Here is a 23,469-nt window from a genome sequence, read left to right as displayed (position 1 = left end):
TGTAGCTGGAATTCTACACAGGGGAAGGGAGGGTATCCACCCACAAGAGAAAATCTATTTAAACCCCTGGGAGACCCCTCCATTTGGTCTTCAGCTGGCTCAAGAGATAGCCTCTCCACCCCAAAGGATAGTAGCTGCAGGGGGTGTGAGTGATTGCTGGACCCAGACTAGAAGGAGACTAGTCTGTAAAAGGAAGCTTACTGGAACTCCTCTGAGGGTGAGGTTTTATCTGTATTCAGTTTTTTTACTGTATTAGGCATAGACTTCCAGGTTTTATTTTATTTTACTTGGTAATTCACTTTGTTCTGTCTGTGACTACTTGGAACCACTTTCTGTATTTAATAAAATCACTTTTTAACTTATTAATTAACCCAGAGTATGTATTAATACCTGGGGCCAGGGGAGGGGGGTCAAACAGCTGTGCATATCTATCTATCAGTGTTATAGAGGGCAAACAATTTATGCGTTTACCCTGTATAAGCTTTATACAAGGTAAAACGGATTTATTTGGGGTTTGGACCCGATTGGGAGTTGGGCATCTGAGTGTTAAAGACAGGAACACTTCTTAAGCTGTTTTTAGTTAAGCCTACAGCTGTTAGGGGACGTGGTTCAGACCTGGGTCTCTGTTTGTGGACAGCAAGCCTGTCTGGCACAGCCAGGCAGGGTTCTGGAGTCCCAAGCTGGCAAGGAAGGCAGGGGCAGAAATAGTCTTGGCACATCAGTTGGCAGCCCCCAGGGGGTTTCTGTGATCCGATCCGACCCGTCACAGAGGGGGCTCAGGGCTGGGGGTTGAGGAGTGGCAGGGAGTGCGGGGCATGGGCTCTGGGAGGGAGTTTGGGTGAGGGGGGGAGCTCGGGGCAGGGGGTTGGGGTGTAGGAGGGGGCTCGGGGTGCCAGATAAGGGCGGCGCTCGCCTCAAGCGGCTCCCTGGAAGCAGCAACATGTCTCTGATGCTCCTAGGCGGAGGCATAGCCAGGCGGTTCTGCGCACTGCCTCCACCTTCAGGCACCACCCTCACAGCTCCCATTGGCCATGGTTAGTTGCCAATGGGAGCTGCGGAGCCAGTGCTTGTGGTGGAGCAGGGCAGGGGCAGTTCACAGATCCCCCATGGCTGTTCCTCTGCCTAGGAGCAGCAGGGACATGTCACTGCTTTCAGGGAGACATGTGGAGCCAGGTATGGAACCTGTCGGCCTCGCACCAACCGGACTTTTAATGGGTATCAGAAATGCAGGTTTCTAGAGCTTTCCTGTTGGTAAAGTGCCAGATAACACAGCTTTTACTGTATAAGACAAGAGACAACAGATGGATACAGACAAATAGATGGGAAAGTGCAAGGAAACTATGAGACAATATTGATCAGCATGATAGGTTGTGTTCTCAGTACACCAGTAGCCTAACTGTTGTCAAGATGTTTTTTGTAGGCATCACAGCAAATGAGAGGTTTAAGGAGGGATTTGGAGGAGGACAATGTGCCTCCTATTTAGGTGCTGAGCATTCTCAACCCAGCTTCTAGCAAGAGGTGCTGGTCACTTTACAAACAAATTGCAGGTTTTTTTTAAATTAATCAATTTATACAGCAGCCTTGAAATTTCCTTCCCAAGTTAATTTTTCCTAATTCTAGTAGTGTAGTAGTGAAGGCCCAGATCCACAAAGGTACTTAGGCCGGATCCACAAAGGTGTTGCAACACTGAGCATTGCAGCACATAACTAGAAATCATAGGAACAACCCTGCAATCCACAAAGCCTGAATTAGGCACCTAAGTTCCTATACAATCAATGGGAAGACATAGGCGCCTTACAATATGATCCACAAAAGCCAGAATACTAGGTGAGGAGCTGCCTAAACTAGCCAAAGGGAGAGACCAGTGAATGGGGCATGTCCTAAACCCCATCCCTCTCACAGACTAGGTGACTAAGTCTGGGCAGCAGGGAGTTGTCTATCTCTGCTTAGCGATCCACAACTGGGAACCTGCCATATGGAGTCATATGGGTTAGGTACCAAAGGTGTTTCTTGTGGGAACGAATTAGGCACCTGCCTCCCTCCACACAAAACAGCCACTGGTGGAGGAGTTGGTGATGCCATTGCCCACCTTATAACTTCTAAACCAGGGGTTAGAGTACTCACCTGGGATGTGGGAGACCCACATCCAAATCCCCCCTCAGCCACAGGGAGAGAAAGGATTTGAACAAGGGTTCCCCAGCTCTCAGGAGAGTGCACTTCCCACAAGTCTGTGGGATATTCTGAGATGGGGCTCCTTCAATCTCTCAGGCTGCAGCTGTTCCTTTTTGGATTAAATAATTAAGAGTCATTGGAGCAGACGGACTGGACCCTAGGTCTCCCACCTCACAAGAATGACTGAAGTGCCTAACTCCAGGAGAGGGATTTCCCGCTACGGTTCCCAAGCAGAGAGAGCGGCTTCCCTGCAGCCTTGACTCAAATACCTATCTCCTGGAGAGGGGCAGGGTTTAGGACACGGGGTTTAGGACACGCCTTTTGTCAGCCTCTCCCATATGTGAACAGGTGGCAGATACAATAGGCTAAACCTCTCCTGGCGCAGCTGCTGCCTCCCTGACACCAGATGCCTGGGCCATGGTGGCCCTGCCTGCGCTCTGCCTTTTCCCGTCCCTGCTCCACCCCTTCCCTGAGGCCCCCACCATCCACCACTGCCTGGCTGAGTCCCTCCTCTCCTCCACTCCACCCTCCCTCTCTGGAGGTCCCTGCCGCTCACTGTGTTCCTCCTCTCCTCCATGCCCCCTCTTCAAGTCCCTCCTCTTCTCCAACCTCTCCCTGTGAGGTGTCCCCCACCCCCTACGTCCCTCCTTTCCCGTGCAGGCCTCATGGAGGGAGTGTGTGGAGAAGAGGAGGGATGCAGTGAGCAGTGCGGGGGGGGCGTGGAGGAGAGGAGGGATATGGAGAGCGCAAGTGACAGGGTCCTCACAGGGGAGGGGAGATGGAGGAATTCCGGGAATGGTGGGTGGTGAAGGCCTTGTGGGGGTGGAGGAGAGGAGGGACACAAGGAGTGGCAGGCGGTGAGGGCCTTGTCGGGGAGGGAGGGAGGAGAGGAGGAACACTCTGAGCTGCGGAGGGAGGGGGGCTGAGAGGGGAGAGAGCCAAGCTGGAGTGGGGTGGGACCTGTGGCAGAGCAGGAGTGGAGTGTGGGTGGGGCCGCAGCCAGAAGAGTCGGGGCTGTGAGCTAGCCTCCACCAGGGGAAGCTTCACCCGCTGCCCATGCTTATGTGGCTCCCCCCCAGCATACTGGCTTTGTTGATCACATTCTTCATAGCCTGTCTCTCCTCAGTTCATTGTTTATGGAGCCTATGAGCCTAACTCAAGTTTTGTGGATCACAGAGTTGTTTGTGATCCACAGAGTTAGTCATTACAACACTGTGTTGCAATGCCTAAGTCCCTTTGTGGATCCAGGCCAAAGTCCTTACCCTGAGAAAAAAAGAGTAAATTGCCCTAAAAATTAACATTACAGCATTTATTATGCTGGACACAGAATGCCTCAGACATCAGCATTTTTTGTTCTTTCTTCTCAAAATGTACTATTTTTTTTTACCGACCTTCCTAATTATGCTCCTAATTATTGTATGAAAAGAGAAAAAAAAATGCTATTTGCAGCCCTTAAGAACCTGTCATTAACCTCTCACAAAAACCAAATGAGATTTAATGAGATTGGGTTCAGTCTTGCTTCAGATTAAGTTAGTGGCAATTTTGCCTCTGATTTCAGAGAGAGCAGGATGGATGTATCCATTCCACTACTTTTTTTTCCACCAGTTAATCTATCAAGCAATTTCTCACTTAAAAGACCTACTCTGAAACAATTTATTCTCTTTTTAGAACATCTCCCAATAAATTACCTATTTTAGATATGGTATGCAATGTGATATTACTGAAAAGACCATGGAAAAATGAAGCACAACAGCTTGAAACCCTTATAAGAGAAAAATAATTCTATTTTTCTTGTTTTGTCTTATTGTTTGTTCCACTGTGTTGTACTTTTTATGGATTAGTTGTTGGTGTATACTGTGTGTGCAATAAACAACTATTATGGCTATCAAATGTTGTTTTTATTTATTTATTTATTTTATCAATTGACCACAAAAGCCATGTACTTATAATTTAATGTCATGGACATTGCCATCCAAAACAACTACAGTGAAAAGGATTGTTTCTTCTCATCTATTAAGAAAGATACAAACTTATAGTAGATAATATCGGGCAGCCTTGTGGCCAAAGATAATAAGAGTCTCTCTCTCTCGGGCATCTCAGAACCACATAATATTGTAACTGTTCCAGCTCTTGAAGCAGGATAGAACCACAAAGAATGGTGATGCATATCTTCTCTAATATAAGTCTAAAGAGTATGTGCCGTCAGTGCTTTCACAAGAAGTGTTTGCTCTCTATGTTATCATAATAAAAGTAACTAACTACCAACTAGATGTATTTTTATACAGAGTTTAGGAAAGAAATAAAATTGGGTAGACAATATGTTTCATCTATGTCTCTCTCTCTCATTGCTCATTTATACCTTCTAACAACACTACTAATCAGAGAATACCCATAAGTATCCCTATGCCTTCTACAACAATGTATGATACTGAGACATCACTACTAGACATAAAACTAGCTCCTTCTGTACCAACAGTAACAGTTCTGCACTTAAAAATTCATTCTCAAAATGGCAGGAAATCAACTGCATTCAGACGTAACACCACAAGACTTGTTAAAACTATGAATATTCCCTCTTTTCTGCTAGCTCTTTCCCCGCTACAGTAGAGTACTGATAATTAACGTGATGAGAACTGGCAAGCACAGACCTCTATAACATTATGTGGAGCACAAAGAAAGCACTTAGATTGTAAACTCCTTAGGGCAGAGACCATCTTTTTAGTCCATGTTTGTACACCGCCTGGCACAATAATAATATAATAGTTTGAAATTGCACACCACACATATAAACATCTAGGCCCAGATTTTCAAAGCGGCGTATGTTCCTAACTTCCATGAAATCAATGGAAGTTATAAACCTAAATACCTTTGAGGATCTGGGCCTTCGAGCCTTCAGCGTTGGCACTGAAAGACACGATTTTGAAAGGTTCCAAGGCTTTTTTGGCCCAAATATAAAAAATGCAATATTCTCAACTCTGAGCTTAGTGTTTGAATGAGATATGGAATTAGTTTGTCTGCCTTTACTGGTGTTCATTCTTCTCAGATACTGCTACTCCGTCCTTGCAAGTGATGGCATTTACCTCTGACTCATAATATTTCTGAAGAGCCAATTTACTGTCTTTGGAATGCACCAGACTGAACTAAACAGCACATATTATCAGAACAGTTCCAAAGGAGCAGATGGAATACACCTTGAGTCTCCTGCAAAGGTTTTATCTTCCTTCTGAAAACTGCCACATACAAGCACGGTTTTACTTTGTTTTTTAAAGTTTTCATTCACTCCTGGGACACAGGATTCAAATTAATACTTGCTGACAGCAGGAAAGGTTGGCCATTATTTACACTTCAGGAATTTGACAGAGGAAGATTGATAATTAAATATCCACAACCTCCACTTCTTAGACAGCTTCATTTAGTTCTTTCAAATCTCTTTTGTTTGTATTTACAATTATAGTTGAAGAAGTTCACGTGGACTTAATTAGGAAAGTCATTTTAACAAAAAATAAAATAGCCAGACAATAACTTAGTTTCTCATGACACTTTTCATAAGATGAGAGGTTTGCCCAAATGTTCTTGGGCAAGATTCCCACTTCCTACCCTTCACAGTGTGGAGCGCTCTAGCTGTGTATTTGATTGCAGCTCTCCACCCCAGAAGCAGCTGCTTTCCAGCAGGGCAGAATGTTCAGTTTGTAGAGTGCAAGAAGCGGTCTACATGAATGTAAAATACACAGTATGGAGCAAGGCGTGTACAGGAGCCGATGGCTTGTTATTGGGCCACATGGTTGGGGGCAGGCAGGCGTGTTTGCACTTTGATACTAAAGCGAAGGTCTCCCCAGACTGAGGACGGGCACGGGTGAGCAAGAGATTACCCCTGGGCCCAAACATCTCCTTGAAGAAAATCACACACAGCACAGAGAGGGAGCCGCTCGCTCCTTGACACTCCCCGCGCAGCAGCAGCCTGAGCCAGTCCGCGCTGGGCAGGGCAAGCGCAGGTGCGAAGGCGAGTGCACCAAGATTTGGAATATGGAATTAGCACCAGGAGCCCGTCCCGCCAACGCCGCCCGGCAGCCGCCTACTTCACTTCACTTCACTTCACTTCCCCTCCCCTCCCCGTCCCGTCCCGTCCACCCTCCCGCCTCCTCCTCGCTGCCCGCGCTTTTCCGCAGCCTCGGCCTCTTTTACGCTAATTCCGTAAATCGGTGACATCAGTTTACGGGGCTTGTGGGGGACTAGAAAACGTATCGCAGCAGAGTTTTCGTTAGCTTCTATACGGCGTAGAGAGTAACGACCCTACCAGAATACCCGTGGAAAGCGTTAGAGTAGCCGCCTTGCGCAGCCCTGCTTGTCAGCCATCTTTGATTTGGGCAAGGCTCTTCCCCCCCCCCCCAATACGTTGCTATCACCGTGGCTCAGTCCGAAGAGAGGGGGATTTCCTCCTGACGCTGAGCCCAGCGAACATCGCAGATACAAGACAGTACAGCGTCTCATCGGCCGCATTTGCCCGGATTCAAAATGGCCCCCGGGCACGTCCACGGGGCGGGGCAATAGTCAAATCTCTCGAGAGTGGCCGGGATCTCAGGCCGCAAGGCCGGAAGCTGCTGCGTACGAGGAGAGGCGTGGGGAAAGCGCAAGCCCGCCTGTTCGCGTGCGTAGGGGCGGCGTGGTGCAGGGTGGCTACGCTGCGGAATCGGCGTAGGGGACGTTAACGAATCGGCGGGGCGGAGGCAGCGGCGGCGGCGGCAGCAGCAGTAGCTGGGGGTTGGCTGGTGGGGGGAGGGGGAAGCTCGGTCAGTGCCGCCGCGGCTGAGGTGGAGGAACGTCAACAGCAGCAGATCCGCCGCCAGCGCCATGGGTGAGTGTCCAGCCCGGGGCCCGCCCTGCGCTCGGAGCCGGGACAGTGACAGTTGGAGCGGGGGGGGCGGCGGCGTTTCCTGGGGGCGGCGGCTCGGGGTCTCCATGACGGGCAGGGGGGACGGTGGGTCTCTCTGCCGCCCGCGAGGCTGTAACGCCGGGCATGGCCCAGCCGCCGCCCCCTTCCAGTCCGAGGCGCCGGAGCCACCCCGCCCCAGAGACCTCGCTCGCAGCCAGCGCTCCAGGCGCAGCCCGCCGCGGGACCCCGCCCCGCTGCATCCTCAGAGCTGATGGCTCCAGCACCCCCCCCCACACACACACACACTTCCCCGAACTGGGCCTGGCTCCAGCCCCCCCCCCCCGGGCTCCAACGCGCGCCCCCACCCCCCACTTCCTGCATTGTAATTTTTTTTTAAACCGGTGCAAAATCGGAAATGCTTGAGAGATTTTTTTTTTTTACCCCCTCCCCTCTAGTTTGCGCCCAAATTTGGGAGGGAGGAATTTGCAGCAGGAATTAAAGCAGGAGAAATATGCAGGAGAGAAGCGGGTGGGACTGAAATCATAGAGCGGGGGGGGGGGGCAGGAAATGAAAGTGTGTTTGGTAGCGTGAGATACGAGAGAAATTGCAGCATGTTTCCCCTCTTAGTTACTGTGAGCTGTGGGTGTTTTATAAAGCTTTTTCATAGTCAATGTATATACACGTTTTTAACCTCTTTCTTCCCACCCCACCCCCAAAGCCCCCTCCTGTATTGTGAATGAGAGCTCAGTTTCACTTGAGTTATCCAGTCACACCCCAAAAGAGCTTGCGGTATTGTTAGACTTCTGGGTCTCATGATGTATTTGATTTTTCGTTGTAATTGAAGTGATAGTAAATGAGTTGCTCAGTATTCATTTACAACTAGTCCACCTATGTACCTTTTGTCCCTTGGAAGATTTTTTTAAAATAAATGTAAGACACACAACTTCTATTTTATTAATTTTTTAAAAAGAAACCTACGGAAGAGCTTTGGACTAAGCCTTAACTAATTTTTTAAGACAGATGACCAAATAATTGTTGTGACAGGATATTCAAAACTTAATAGGCAACTTTGGGGGAAGTATTAGTTACTTTAAGATACTGTGACTTTATGTTGCAATAGGACTTCAGTCCATAGGAAAGTAAGGTAAAAGTATGTAAAGTGTAACATTTACATATCTTTGGATGTAGCTTTGGGCATGTTTCCTTGTGAAGACCCAGTAACACAGCAGAGGCTCAGGGGAGTAATGTCTTATCTGAGAATACTTGTTTATAATTTGTTCTTTATTACTGTCCTTTATAATCTTCATCTGAGAGGCACTGTGATATATAGGTTCTCAATTATGTAATGCTTTATACCCGAAAAGTTAAGTTCACAGAGGAGATATATGCTTTTGTACATTGAAAAGTCTAAGCTCTGTATTAATGTGTTTAGTGAAACCCCTGTCCAATTAAAACAAAAAAACAAGCCTGAAATATCAGTATTGGCTGTGTATATATGTGTACTCAGCACTTTGAAAATTAGATACACCTCTTCATTTCACTGAAGGTAGTTAATACCTCTTTCCACGGTATGCATCCAATGAAGTGAGCTGTAGCTCACGAAAGCTCATGCTCAAATAAATTGGTTAGTCTCTAAGGTGCCACAAGTCCTCCTTTTCTTTTTGCGAATACAGACTAACACGGCTGTTACTCTGAATACCTCTTTAAACTCTGTAACAATGCCTTATTGGTACTAAAGTACCAGAATGTAGGCTGAATTATATAAACTGATTTTTTTCACTGGGGGCTATGAAGCTAGGATTATCATAAGAATAACACACCAATTGGATCACTGTGGTGGTTCCTAGATGACAGTACTTGTTCAAGGAGATTTAAATTTATTTTAAGGTATCTTAACTTAGCATGTTTGATATTCAGCCCTTTTCTCCCTACATTTCCTCTCTCTTCCCAGTTAACCCTGAATTAGAGTCTAGCTGGAGTATAATATTTAAGTTAAAGAAAATCAGTAAATTGTCAGATGAGAGAGACAATATATTAGATTAACTGTTATCGTAGTGAGGTGGCTTTTTTTAAAGTGCAGACATAGTACTTTATTCTAGGGAAGAAGGGAAACGTAACACTTCCCTGTAACTTGGAACTTCTCCCTCTCCCTTAAAACATATGTAGGTGGGATTTACAGCATTTACTTGCTGAAAGTATTAGTGAATGAATGGGATAGTTGTCTTTTGCACTTTTTTTGTGCATATGTGAAGTACTGTGTTAAGCATTTTTGGAGTAACTCTTCCATGTCTCCTTATCCTGTAACACTTTTGCATCACACTTTAGTATAAAATTGATAAGCAGATTGGGGCTGATAGCATTGAAATCCAAAGCAGAGCAGCATTTGTTTTCTAGCTTAAAGCAATATTATCTGCATTTTTGTAGCAGACACTTTAACAACCAGCACCAATAAATGAAAGTTCTGTGTGAATACAGGCTTTGAAAAGTGACTAAAAAAATAACAGTTACAGAATCATCCAGATGTTGCATTTAGGGGTTGATAGGATATTTTAGGACCTCACTTTGAAATATCAGTATCCACTTAGACCATGTCAGAATCTATTGCTTCTGCCTGAGTGAATCTTTATAATCCCTGAAACGGACAAATTAACTACCTTTTAGCTCATCCTGTTATTGGGGTAACTGTAGGCATGTCTTCTTTTGGTCAAATTGAAATAGATCAGTAATTTTTGGATTGGTCACTTTAAACTGATCACCCTATATAGGTGTCCCCAAAGGTAACTTCATTTTTGGATGCATGTAACTTGTTACTCAATTTATGCGCTGCTACTGTAAACATGCAGGTGTTCTGTGATAAGATTCAAGCATGTAATATGCTTAATATTGCTTGTTAATATAAAACAAAAGTGTTAAATTTATATCTGCTAATGTAAAAGAGAAGACTGGGAGTTCATCCTCTTGGGACTGAGACGGACACAGCAGAACTCTAAACTATGTTCTGATAAAACACCACAGCATTTTCTTCAGTTTACCCACAAAACCAAATAACTTGTCTTCTTTTAGAACTTCTCTCACTTAAAATGGTGCTTTAGATGTGTTCTTTAAATGATTTTAATGGACCATCTTCAAAGAGTATACAAAAACATCCATCAGACATTAAATTCTAAATAAAGAAAAACAAGTGTTTTCTTGGTAGTCCCGAATTTGGATTTTGACTGTATACATCTGAAAACTTTGTTCGGATCTTGCATTGTAGGAAAAAAGTTGTGTGTTATCTTTAAAACTGGCATACAGCTGTTGAGTTGATAGTTTCTATTACCTGCTCTGGTTGGGGTCAGACTTGTCCTTTGTCGGTTGGGCAGGTTATTAATAGAGTAACTGAGGTTATGTAAACCATATGGTCATAATGTTACAGAAATAATTGAATGCTTTAGTTCAAAAGGAGCAGCAGATCCATGGTTACTGTACCTGTGAGGTCTGAATGGGATGATAGATGTTTAGTAAGTTTTGTTGTAATCACTCCTGCAAGTGCCTACTCACAGAACTAACTATAGGATGAGGCTTGTAGCTTGATGTGATTGGGATAGTAGTTATTCTGGTATACATTTTTTTTTATTTAAATTTATTATAGGGCTTATGTCCACTTAACCCATTGAGAATACACAGTCATGTGCATGTTAGAGATGTTCCTGAATTTGAAATTTGGTTTATTCACTCATGAATAACACAAGCTATCTGCAAGTGTTTTCTCTGTAAGTAGTGGTATTTTAGTCATGACTTGAATAGCTTGCCTGAGCAGTGTTTAAATTAGTAATTGAATTTTGAGTGGTGTTCAACTGTGGGCTACTGTATAAATTGTACTTACCTAGTGGTCTGCGGATACTTAGCCAAATGTGGCTACAAAAAGGGGTTGTGGGCGAGGAGGAGTGTCAGCATAGGTGATGTGAAGCTTTTTCACAATGGCAGGGACTAGAAACTTAATTTTAATGAAAGCTTAAATTCTGTAGAATCTGATAGTTTTGGTAATCTCTCTTCTTCTTCCAACTCTCCTGGAGAACTTCCCATTTGCCAGTGGTGAGTTGATCAGTAAATTTTTTTAACCACTGTTTTAATCACAGTTTTAAGAGTACTGTTTTTAATGTCTTGTACCAGGATGGGGGAACTCTTTTTTTTTTTTTTTTTTTTTTTTGGTAGGGGATTTTTTGCATTACTAATCAAATTTTTTCTGGTTTCAGAGTAGCAGCCGTGTTAGTCTGTATCCGCAAAAAGAACAGGAGGACTTGTGGCACCTTAGAGACTAACAAATTTATTTGAGCATAAGCTTTCGTGAGCTACAGCTCACTTCATCGGATGCATTTCTGTGTTTTGTAGCTTCACTTTCAGAGATAAGTGCAGCTGCTTTGCAAAACCTATTTTACTGCATTGGTCAAGTATGGATAGGAGAAAAATTGCTGTTTAGGGTACTCTTAGCTATCCCTAAGAATAGAGCATGTAGATACCATGCTGCTAAACATAGAAAATAGCACTTCTCAAGAGGAAAGTGGCCAGTTTGTCTGTAGTATATAAAAGAATGAATCTTGTTCTGACTCACATCCTGGCACTTAGATATCATTCTAGAACCACATTACCCTGCATACAACATAGTTTTTATCGTGCCACCGTCGCCCAGTTTTTTCATACTGACACATTCTCTTCTTGGCTGTCACTACTATATCCCATTTGAAAGTCTGATAGAATCAGCTTGAGATCCCTGGATACTGGAAGACTAACATTCAGATCACATGCTTGACAGAACACGTTGGTGCTGTCAGAAAGACCAGTACTCTGCATATTTTAGCCTCTTTAAATCACTTTATTCACATGGGGGGAGGAAGGGAATGAGAATACGGACTTGAGTTTGTTTCCTAGTAGTTTAGTTTTGACTCATTTCAAGTTTCTTTTTCTAAATTTTCTCCTGAGGAAAATGGCACTGTTTCTTAAAGTGACAAAATGTTAAGGGCAAAAGTTTAGTGTATAGATGATTGCAACCAGTTTTGAAAAATATTGTCGTAAAACAGATAATGGCCTCAGGTACCATGGAGAATGATTTATATCTAGATGGGGAAAGTTTTGCATCTAAACAATAAAAATGTGCTTTGGTGAGACCAATACTGGAATACTACATCCAGTTTTGCTGTCAGCATTTATAAAAGGATGTTGAAAAATTGAAGAGCATTCAGGGAAGAGCCCAAAATGATTCAAGGGCTAGAAAAAATGCCCCACAATCAGACTACACGGAGCTCAGTCTCTTTATCAAAGAGATCAAGGTCACTTAATTAGTGTTTAAGTACCTTGATGGAGAAAAAATACTGGGTACTAAAGTGCTCTTCAGTCTGGTAGAGAAAGGCATAATGAGAACCAGTACGTGGAAAAGAGAGAGAAACTAGAAATAAACCACAGATTTTTGAGCGTGATTAACTATTGGAACAAACTCCCAGTGGAAGAGTGGATTCTTCATTTTGAAATTATCAAATCAAGACTGGATGCCTTTCTGGAAAGTATTTTTTAGTCATGATGAAATTTTATGGCTTGTTATACAGAAGGTCAGACTAGATGATCTAATAGTCACCTCTGACCTTAAAATGTATGAAATATTACCTTTTCCCCATGCTGCTTTCGCTAGTCATTCCTTATTTATAACTTTTTAAAAAGTAATTGATACAGACACAGAAGTAAACATTTTTAATAATTAAAAAATCTGACGTAATGAGCAAGGGTCACAATTATCAAGAGCATTCAAGAACAACACTAAAGTCCCTGTAGGGCATCAGAAGAAAACCTAATATACCAGTGTTTGATTTGTTGTGATCTTCTAGCATCTATCTTTCTGTCCTTCTACAAGGACTTTCAGAAAGTTTTAGTATTCTCTTCCTGAACTTTCAAATCAGCTATATTTGTTTTCCATTTTTTCCCCTCTTAACCTCTAGGAGATTCCACCCTAAGTACCTAACATTAGTTCTAATCCTGAATAATTACAGAAATGGGTTCCACAGTGGAATCCAGAGAAACTTGGGGGTTGCAACAAACAGCTTTTGGAGTTTGTGGTCCATCTGCAAAGTGATCTGACAAACTGCAGCTACTAAGAGAGGTGGTTACTTGGAGTGCAACAAATGACTTAAGTACTTAGTACTTGGACTTTTTGGGTCTTATCTGTTTTTTTTTTTTTGGGGAGGTATTATAAAACCAAAAATTAAAGTTCAGTTGGCCCCCTTTAAGCCAAATGAGTGCAATATAATAAGCAACAGTGAAATAAAGTCCTATTTTGGGCTGCCACACTGCTGAATATATACACTTTCCTATACATTAATTAGCCTGAAAATTGGTAGCAGTCTAGGGATTTCAGGAGTGAGTGTCTTTGACCCATAGTCCCCCAGGGGCAGAATAATTAATTGCCTTGGCAGAAGGCTCTAGGCAAAAGAGGTTTTTGCTGTTGGTGTAGTCACAAAACTTCACTTTCATTCCACCGTGTTAAACGTGGGTGAATGCTTTTCACAAAACAATCACTGTATATTTGACACATCGATCCTCATCCTCAAAGGAACCTGCACAGCATTTTCAAAAGATAAGATTGGGAGCTTAAATTCATACCTTCGCTGGACACCGAATCATGGATTGAATAGGCACTGGATTTATGGCTTATTACAACAATCTATAAGCCACTGTCTTCCCCCCCCCACCCCCCCCAGCTGCTTTCCCCTGCCTTCCTTTCCTCCCATGACTGGAGGGGTGTTAACTTCACCTTGAGTGAAATATGTGTTAACCACTTATGCTAAATATTCTTTTCCACCTTGTATTTATCTGTGACACTGAGTATGTTTCCCAGACCTGAAGAAGAGCTCTGTGTAAGCACAAAAGCTTGTCTCTCACCAACAGTAGTTGGGTCAATAAAAGATATTAGCTCGCCCACCTTGTCTCTCTAATGTTAAACATTAAGGCTATGTCTACACCAGCACTTTTGTTGGTAAAACTTTTGTTGGCTGAGATGTTTAAAAAAAAAAAAATACCCAACTGCCCCTGACCGAGATAAGCTTCACCAATGTGAACAGAGCTGTCAGCGTGGACAGTGCTGTGGGCGGGAGATGCTTTCCCACTGACATAGCTACTCTCACTTCTTGAGGGCGGTTTAATTATGCTGATAGGAGAGCTTTCTCCTGTTGGCATAGAGTGGCTATATGGGAGACCTTACACTGGTGCAGCTGCAGCAGTACAGGTGTACCACTGTAAGCTCTGTAGTGTATACATAGCCTAAAACTTTTGAAAGACAAAATATACTCTCACAAGCTTCAGTCAGTACTGTTGGTGGTTAAGCAGGTAACACTCTTCAGTCTGGCAGTATTGAACCTGTGGCCTATCATGACATGGCAGTATGCTACTGGAGATGCTGTTTTTTGAATAAGATGTAAAACTGAGATCCTGATAAACTGGCATCTACTAAAGATTCCCTGCGTTTTTCATAAGTGGAGTGTTAATCCTGGGCAGTTTGCCTAGCTAAATTCACCTTGTAGTTGTAGTTGATCTGTCCTAAATTTTTTATGTAGTTTTGTCTACTGTTAAATAGCTGCTACAGAAGTTGGTGCTTTTCAGTGATGGATAAAGCTTAAATCATTTGGAGAGCCTCTGGAATGAAAGATTCTGTAAATGTATATTTAATTTTTGATTTTTAAAGTATTAGGGTATGGTAGAATTCTGAGTTAAGGCTCAAACATTTGGGCTCCAAATGCAGGCTTAAAAAGAACTAATTTTTAATTGGAACACTGGAAATTTCCAAAGTGGAAAGGGGCTAGGAAACCCATCTTGATTTTTTCTGTCTCTGAAAATGCAAATAATACTTATTAATTTAGGAGCTAAATTCAGATACTCTTTAATAAAGCAAAGGGAAAAAAACACTGAGATTTATATTTGTTGCCTTTTGGAGGCTTTGCCAAGGAATGTGAAATCAGGATTTGAAAAATCTACTGTCACTAGGCAAGTGAGAATTATTCCCTGGAAAATGAGAGAAATTACACAATTAACCTCTGCCGGATATAAGCTTGCATTTAAAAATATGTATCTCTGCATTTATGGTTGAGGAAAACCTTACAAGAACAATTTGTACATTAATGAAGGAACGTCTTCCTAAATTGCCAGCAGATAGTTCTGGTGATGGCTTTTGTTTTTAGTTGTACCAAGTACTGGGTTTCACTATTACTATTCAGAATCTTCTGGCATCCGCAAAAGTGTCAAGAATTCGTAAGTTTCAAGCTGCTGTTACTGATACGTAAAGCAGAGGCAAGCAATACATTTTATCACTGGAGGAGGGAGTATAGTAGAAATCTCTCCAGTCTCTTCTCAGAAGAGACAGGAAGCTGTCTTCTTCCATACAGCTCAAGAAGAGTAATCTTCAAACTTGCCATCTGTTAGTTAGGGTGGTTTGACTGGAGACTCCCAAGTGGGAGCGAGCAACAGAAATCCCAGCATTCTCCCAGTTCCTAGTAGCTAGTGGCAAAAGAGTTGGGCTATTGATCAGGGAGTTGCCCCAGGACTTTGCTTGTGTAGTGCCTCCTTTTCTTATCTTTGTATTTACCTTCAGGTACTGGGTTAGGTATCTGGTGATTTTATTTATTATTCACGTAAACAGTTCTTTTGAGATGTTCTGCTAGAATTCTAAAAGCAGCAAATCTTTACACATCTGAAATGCTCAGTAAGTGATCTGTACACACTACTATTTGGTTATTTAACTTTAAAGTAGACTGTTCTAATGTTTGGGTGTTTTTGGTCATTAGAGTTCTTAAATTTTTATTATCCAAATGAATGAGTTATGAGTTGGTCTTGGGCAAGCTTTGAAAATGACTGCAGTGATGATCCTGTAGAGGAAAACCGCAGTTGGCAGGCTGATGCTTTGGTCTACCTGAATGGTTCTTTTTGTAGTATTGCAGCTTTAGTCCTCTGACTCGGTTCAGCTTTTCCATGTGGAGCAATTGAGCTACTAGTAATCAGTACGCTGTTGGATGAATTCTTTTTTTCTCACCATCTGGAGTAGTAACAATTGCAACTAAAGTCAATTTTTAGCCCCAGAGTGAACAGCATCAGAAATGGGCTAAATTTTAGTGGTTTGCAGCTTCCAGTACATAAATTATGTAGTTGTATGATCACTATATTTGCAATCATTGTCTAACAGTACATTTTATCATTTAGTTTAGTCTAGTTTGGGTTGTTAGTGTGGATTATGCATCCGTTGAATCTTGTAGACTACTTCCCTCCCATTTATACTGGCAAACATCTTTGACATCTACAGCAGTTGTTTATGTTGAAAATGTTATGTTCACTAAAATTCTTATTTAGCTGTCTTGTAATTCTCCAATGGAAAACAAGTACCAACATGTGACCAGCCAGCTCTGTGCTCGAGACCATTAGTGGTCCACAGACCATAGTTCAAGTGCATTTGGTCAAACTTTTCCAATTCATTGCTTAACTTCTGTGTTTTTAATTGACATCACTCTTAAAATTATTACTAATTCACAATCTCTCCTTTCTTCTAATAACCATCCACCAAATATTTTGATAAAACTGGAAGTCTTCAGATGTTCAGGGGATAGCTTCCAGTCGAACTCAGAATTAAGTCTAGATTACTTTCCAGTAAATGTAGAAACTTTCAAAATGCTGCTAATCCAATTGACATGTAACAAAGCATTTTTTTACTGGTAGATCCTGACAAATAGATATTCTAATGGAAACAGTTTTTTAAAGCAATATTTAAAAGTAAAAACTAAATGTTCAGAAGGTTGTGATTTTTGGCTTTAGCTTTAGTATCTAAAATGTGTTGTACATAGTGAAGAATAGGGGTTGTTGGAAACGCAGCCTGCCTCAAACAGAGAGTTTCTTACTTAAACTCAGGTAGGATTAGTTCGTATAAGCCACAGTGTTAAAAGCACCCAGAACTGGTATGGGGAAAATAAGAGGAAAGATAAAGAATTAGGTGTTTTCAACTTTGGGAACCACTGGTGTCCAAAACATGGGGGAGAGGGTCAGAATAAATAGACCTCTTTAAAGAGCTCTTCAGTGATCTAAAATGAGAATTCATCATGTTTACAGCAAGTATAAAAATGATCCATTCTTAAAATTATAGAAAAGAAAATTAGGACTACTTTAAATATCAAAAGCAAAATAATGTTCAAGAGTAAGTGGACTGAACTCTCTAACAGTAGCTTCTCCCAGAGTTAAATGTTTGCAGAAGGAATTTGAAGGTCTACCAATATGTCAGTTGTGCCTATATTTGAAACATTTGGTCCTTATTTTAGTGGATAAAGCCTTTAAAGAGGCTACAGAGTACAGGAATATTTTTAAGAAAGATACTGATCCTCTGCTGAGCTGTAGTAGATGTCAGGGCCTTGTATGGTGGCTTCCAGTCGGAAGAGAAATACACAACATGGAGTCTGGGTATATTTTCAGTGAAGTTCGTTTGGTTTTTTTTTACACTAACATACAGTCTTGGAACAGCAGTGGTCACAAGCAGCACGCATGCAATTCCTCCCTTTCAACTCAGACACCATTGCCTGGCTTACAGCGAGCTTCTCTTCCTCAAGAATACTCTCTAATTAGAGAGTTTAAGATGGAAAACACTCTTACTGCTTGCTACAGCTCTTCCTAGAAATTTGCAAGAGACAGTCACATATTCGTCGAAGACTAAAACTTGCTTACAGCCTTAAGAATTCGTAAGGTAATAACACTATCTGATGACACTTGCTATAAAGGATGAATTAATCAAACTGCATATTCTGAGGGGAAAATATTTTTCTACTCACCTTGTGTAGATATGGAAAATATATTTTAAAACAGCCTAGGTGAATTTTGGAACAAACGATCTTATTTGGGAAAAATCACCTTTTTCTTTTTGAAGGGATTGTTAGCTTATAATCCAGTTGATGTCATAAAAGGAGTTGAAAGCATTTGCATATACTGTTTGCTCCCAAATTGCCACATCTGTTTTTGTTCTAATCGCATGTTCCACACAACCTGAAGAAACTGAATTTGACAGTACTTGTGTGTATGCACCAACTGAACCCGTGAGAAACTTATCTTTCAGTTATAGTAGTTTGAGATGTCACTTGTGAAAATTGGAAGACATTTTAAAGTTGATTTCTTTTTTGTTAATTTTAGGGGTAAAATAATTAGCTAGCTTTTGCAGCTTCAGCTTAATGCTGGTAGTTGCCTGACCGTCTGCCAGAATATCTGCTGTAGGTGAAGAGGTGGGAAGAAGGCATAAAATGCAAATATCTATTGGATAAACTATTTGAAATACAATTAATATTTACGGACTTGCGCTGTTTCGAATGTTGACAAACAACATACTATTTTGCATCACTCTCCTTATATTCTTCCCTGTTTCTGTACTGAGCTCTCTCCCAATATCATGCTGCTTTTCTGTTCTCTTGTTGGTCTGCTTTTGAGACCTCAACATTTTCACTCTTTTTACGGAGAAGTAAGTAAAATGATTTATTCTAGAATCTTAATCTTTAAATTATTCTTCTGTCTCTTCAGAGAGAGGTGTTCTTGTAACATCCACTTGTCTGCATGTGTACAAGGGTGGAAGACACAACACGAGAACAGGAATCTCTAAGACGTGCATGAAATATTTGGAGGGGTTTGATTTTTTTTAAAGCTGTTGAATATTGCTTCAATGAGCAGTTTTGTACCAAACTCAATTTGTCCACTTCTAATAAAGAGAAACTTCTGTTCCAACTTAGTTTCCTTTATTAATTTATTTTGACAAAACAGCTGGTTTATCAGTATTGGTGAGCAATACCCATGGATGATCACTGTCTGGCATTGCAGCAAGAGGAGCAGCAGTGAGTCGCTATGCTCCTCATAGCTTCCGAGTTTCCAGCTCTCCTTCCAAATTTAACTGGGCATAGATGACTGTTGAGTTGACAGTGCATGAGATGGGTAGGTTTGAGACTCAGTCAGCTGGACTCCGGGCATACTGTAGAAATTTCAGTAGAAATCTGTAATTGTTCTCTTCAGAGGTGCTTTCAATCAGTTCAGGTGGAAAAGTTAGCTTAATTTTCTTGTGGGATAGAGCCTTAAATTTTCTTTTTTTAAGGCCAAATTATCCTACTTTCTTAAAAGCCTTATTTCTGCTGGCTGCAGCTGACTCCCACTGGTGAGAGTAGCTGTTCTGGTTTCCTTTCTGTCAGTGCTAAACCTTTGCTACCCTGTTCATAACAGTTATTCATTATTGACTTAGCAGATGTTTCTACCTTCAACTCTGAATATTGAAAGGAAAAATTCTTCCTGTTTGCAGAAGTTTTGGATAAGCATAATTTGATAAAACAGAATAAATTGTTTTCCCTTTTATGCTATTTCTACTATGCACTTGTTCAGGGTGAGTTTTGTTATGTGAATTTGGCCAGTTTTTGTAGTTCTCATAAAAACAAGATTGATAGTGCTGCTTGAAAGCAGATGCTAGGGCCTTGCACAGGCCTGTTATACACCTTGGTATTAAATGACCCCATTCGAGTACTCCATACCTAATATCACTATAACAGAAATTGCCAGTTGCAGAGCATGTGTGCAGGTATTTACCTGGTCATTTTGCTTCTGGGATGTCTCAGGAGTGTAGGATGATAGTGACAGGAAGAAATAGTATTATACACCCTATTAACAGCAGTATATTTTTCTAGTTTTTAATGTTTAGGAAAATTATAACAAACTTTAGAGTAAAAACTCTTCATTAATAGTCTTCAGAGGTGTTTTGACTTCTGTCTGAAACTTAATCCCCAATGAAGCCTTGAGATTCCAGCAAGTGTGGGAGACTTCAAGGGTCCACCAAAATCTTTGAACACTGTAAAAATTGTAACTCTTTAAATATACCATAAGTTAACAAACTACTTGTTTCAATTGTGGTTTATTGATTTAACCTAACATAGCATGCCGGCAGAAGTCACTTTTAACCTAAAACTAGAAATTCTACTTATTGACCCTATTCACAGCATCTTGGGCCAGTAGCCAGCTGAGTACAAATGTAGAGGCAAATAAACTGAATGTGGGATAGGGTTCTGAGGGGGAGCTGTTTAAACTTCTTTACTGGGGGAAAAATAGATAACAGCAAGTGCAGTTCCTTAAAGTGCCAAACTACAAGGGTTTTTTCAAAACAACCTTTATGCATTCCATTTATCTGGATTTCTTACAAGAGCAAGTTACCAATTTGGCACATTACATTCTATAAAATGTTCCCAAATGTGCGTAAGGTTGCCTAATGCTTTCTATTTTCAAACTCTGCTTTCAGCTGCTTATAACTATGCCAAATGTCAACTGTTTGGGCTGAATTTTCCATGATAGGTGTCTGACTCAGGCTGAACTTTTTGGGAAAGTTTCTGTAAAAATGGTACAGTACAGCCATTTCTTAGACTAACGCCAAGGAAATTTTTTTGCCCACATTAGTGACAGAATAAGACTTTTTTCTTTTTTAAAAAAGAAGTTCTTCCACATTTTGGGAAGGGCATTGGGAGTCACCAGGGTGCTAAAGATGTTCCTCTTGCTAATCCCATGAATGCCTACATGCCAAGTTGCAAGCCTCTGAAAAATATGAAGTTCACAATGCTCAATGGAGATGTGTTAGAGACTGGCAGCTAAAGTCTCAAAAGATTCTCAGCACTGCGCATGCTACCTCTCCAAACAGCTGCTGTGTGTCAGTCAGACTGTGCATTTACTAACACCTGCAGAGCGACGCAGTATGCTTTGTTTTGGGGCAGCAGGAGCTGAGCAGGACTTTATCTGCAATTTCTCCTTTTAGCAGCTGGGAGGTATGGGGATCATTGTGGTACCAGGCAGCAGAACTGAGAGCAAGGAGGACTTTCTCCTTTGCTCCTGCTGCTGGTCGCCAGGCAGTGTGGAAGAGGAAGCAGCTGACCATGAATGAATTGTGTGTGAGAAGGCGGGTGGGGTGGCTGAAACACAACTGGCAGTGGGTGGATGGGAGCAGAGAGGTACAGACAGGCTTGAGGGATGGTACAAAAAAGTATATAACCAGTAAAGAACACTTCCCTCCAGAAAGTACAGTTGAATCCAGGTTCGTCATGTAGGCAGGTGTCTGGGAAAGCCACTAGCAAATTGTCTCATCCCCCCTCTAGTCACTGGCTCACTTGGAGGGCGCTACAAGTTATTCATTTAGTTCAAGTAGTCCCAAACCTGCCGCTTAATTCATGTGGGAGTCAGTATGGTTCTGCACGATAGGTGTGTTTTTGCCTACTTTATTTTTTAAAAAATGAAGAAATATTAAAACTACATTTAAAAAAAAAATTACAGTTGCCAAGCCAAGTCCTCAAAGGTTAGGAAATACCAGAATTGTGGTTGCTCATGCAGCTTCAGTTTGGCCTCCATATAAATGTGTATTCCGATCGTCTTTAATTATATGATCAAATACTATTGTTTCCTCATACAGTGAATGGCATGGCTGGTGCACTGAGCATGATTTAATTTAGGCTTTTGTAGTGAATAAAGGTGTTGTCTGTAGGACCCCTACCTCATTTGTTGCAGAGGTATGCTGTGGACAGGGCAAGGAATGGCAGGAAGAGAAAGGATGCTCTTGTGGTCAAGGTACTTAAATGCCACCCTGGAGAAAAGGATTCTATTTGTGCCTCTGCCACAGAGTTGCTATGTGATGCTGGTTAGGACACTTGCCAAAATTTTCACTTGTGGCCACTAATTGTGTTCTTCATTTTCTGGGCACCTAATTCAAGACACCTGGGGCTAGATTTACAGAAGTGCTGAGTGCACAAACTGCAGATGGAGTTAATTGGAGCTATTCATTGGACATAAGTAATATGAGAAAAATACTAAGTATTCTGAAAAATCAGGCCGTAGGTATCTTAAATTGGGAACTCAAAAGTAATGGGCACTTTTGATAATTTTAGCCTTAATCACTATGCCTCCGTTCTCCCACTGTAAAATGTGGTGGTATCAATTCATCTTTCAGGGATTTTGTGAAGATATTGTTTGTATAGCACTTGGATACTAGTCAGAGTGCCACAGAAAAGATCATGGGGAAATTAATAATGTTGTGTCCATGGTTTGGATGGTGTTTGCTAAAAAGGCCTGGGTCGCACATTGAATGAGAAACAAATTTGAAGAGCCCATCTATCCTGTTCACTCAAAGAGGTATTGGTAGTGTTGGAAAAAGTATTATGTGATCGTGGACTAAGACTGCATTGTAATCATAGGCTCCAGGAAGCCAAATTATGATTGTACAGATTTAGTATAGTCTGTACTATGAAGGAACAAACATCTGTTTTTTTTAAATCAAATTATAAGCAATTCTGTAGACTATTAAAATGATAGTTGATCAAATGTAAGTAACTTTATATTTTTCCTCCCCTTCCTTGGTGTTCTGCTGCATGCTGCTGGACCTGTCATTGCAATGCTTGGAATTCATCACTTTTTACTGTTACCCTTGGATGTACTCTCTCAATATCTGGAACACTGGAATGATGGAAATATGTTGTTTACAAAGTAGCTGTGAGTATCATTACTTTTACAATTACTCTTAGACTAAAAAACAGTGTTGATTTGTTAGAGTAAGTGTTGAACTAAAACTTTACAGAATACAGTTGGATGAAAATCAAGCTAAGGATAAAGTTAAGCTACTGTAGGTATTTAAAACTTGATGTTCTGGGCTGGTATAGTGATTCACAGTGTGGAAGTAAATCAATGAAATAATAGCAAAAACAGCTTTTAAAAAACATTTGAGGAATTTAAAAGCTAAGAATTTAGTAAATTGCTGGAAAATAGAAAGTCATAAAAAGCAGAATGGGATTAATCATGATTTAAATCAGCAAGCAGGAAACCTTGATTTAAATTTGATTTTTATCACTTAACATTTGGTTATTTTCCTGAAGAGCAGTTCATTCTCATTGTGTTTAATCATTAAGATGTTGATTTATAATGAACATTGTACTAAATTTGCTAACCAGGAGTATATGCTGCATCTGTACACTTATTTAAGCAATTATATAGTGAAATCAAAGTTCCTCCAAGCCAATGGCTCATCAGGCTGATGCAGTTTAAGGCACGTCAGTTTCATAGCCAGGGGTACACAAGACAGTGATGTGGCCAGCCTCACCACCTTTGACTGCCCTAACCCCATGGTCAGGTGCCCATTTTACAACTGGGTGAACTGGAAGTCACCTTCCAGTGTGAGAACGAGCAATATGCGAATCTATGACGTTGAGGATTGTAGTTGAGCACCTTAACCACTCAGTCATTGCGCCTCAATCAGTTATATAGCTTAACATGCATTTATTCAGATAGTTATTTTTGTTTTATTATGTTAGAAAATGGTGAATGATGCATTTCTTTAGTAATTTTTACTCAGCATTTGTCATACTGCATTTGGATTGAAATTGGAATTCAAT

The 23,469-nt window shown here is 41.4% G+C and overlaps 1 long non-coding RNA gene across 1 annotated transcript in view; it reads right to left on the bottom strand.

The window, feature by feature from the left end:
• Positions 1-7,018, bottom strand: part of LOC311516051 — a 32,225-nt gene extending 25,207 nt beyond the window's left edge. Inside the window, exon 1 of the long non-coding RNA XR_014710305.1 lies at positions 6,467-7,018. This is a non-coding gene — a long non-coding RNA (uncharacterized lncRNA). The remainder of the gene's footprint in view (positions 1-6,466) is intronic.
• Positions 7,019-23,469: the final 16,451 nt, after the last annotated feature.

Source organism: Lepidochelys olivacea (assembly GCF_965140295.1).
Source record: "Lepidochelys olivacea isolate rLepOli2 genome assembly, chromosome: 2".
Classification (NCBI taxonomy): Eukaryota; Metazoa; Chordata; order Testudines; family Cheloniidae; genus Lepidochelys; species Lepidochelys olivacea.
The sequence above is the reverse complement of the archived record's forward strand: the minus strand, read 5'-3'. Positions and strand labels throughout refer to the sequence as shown.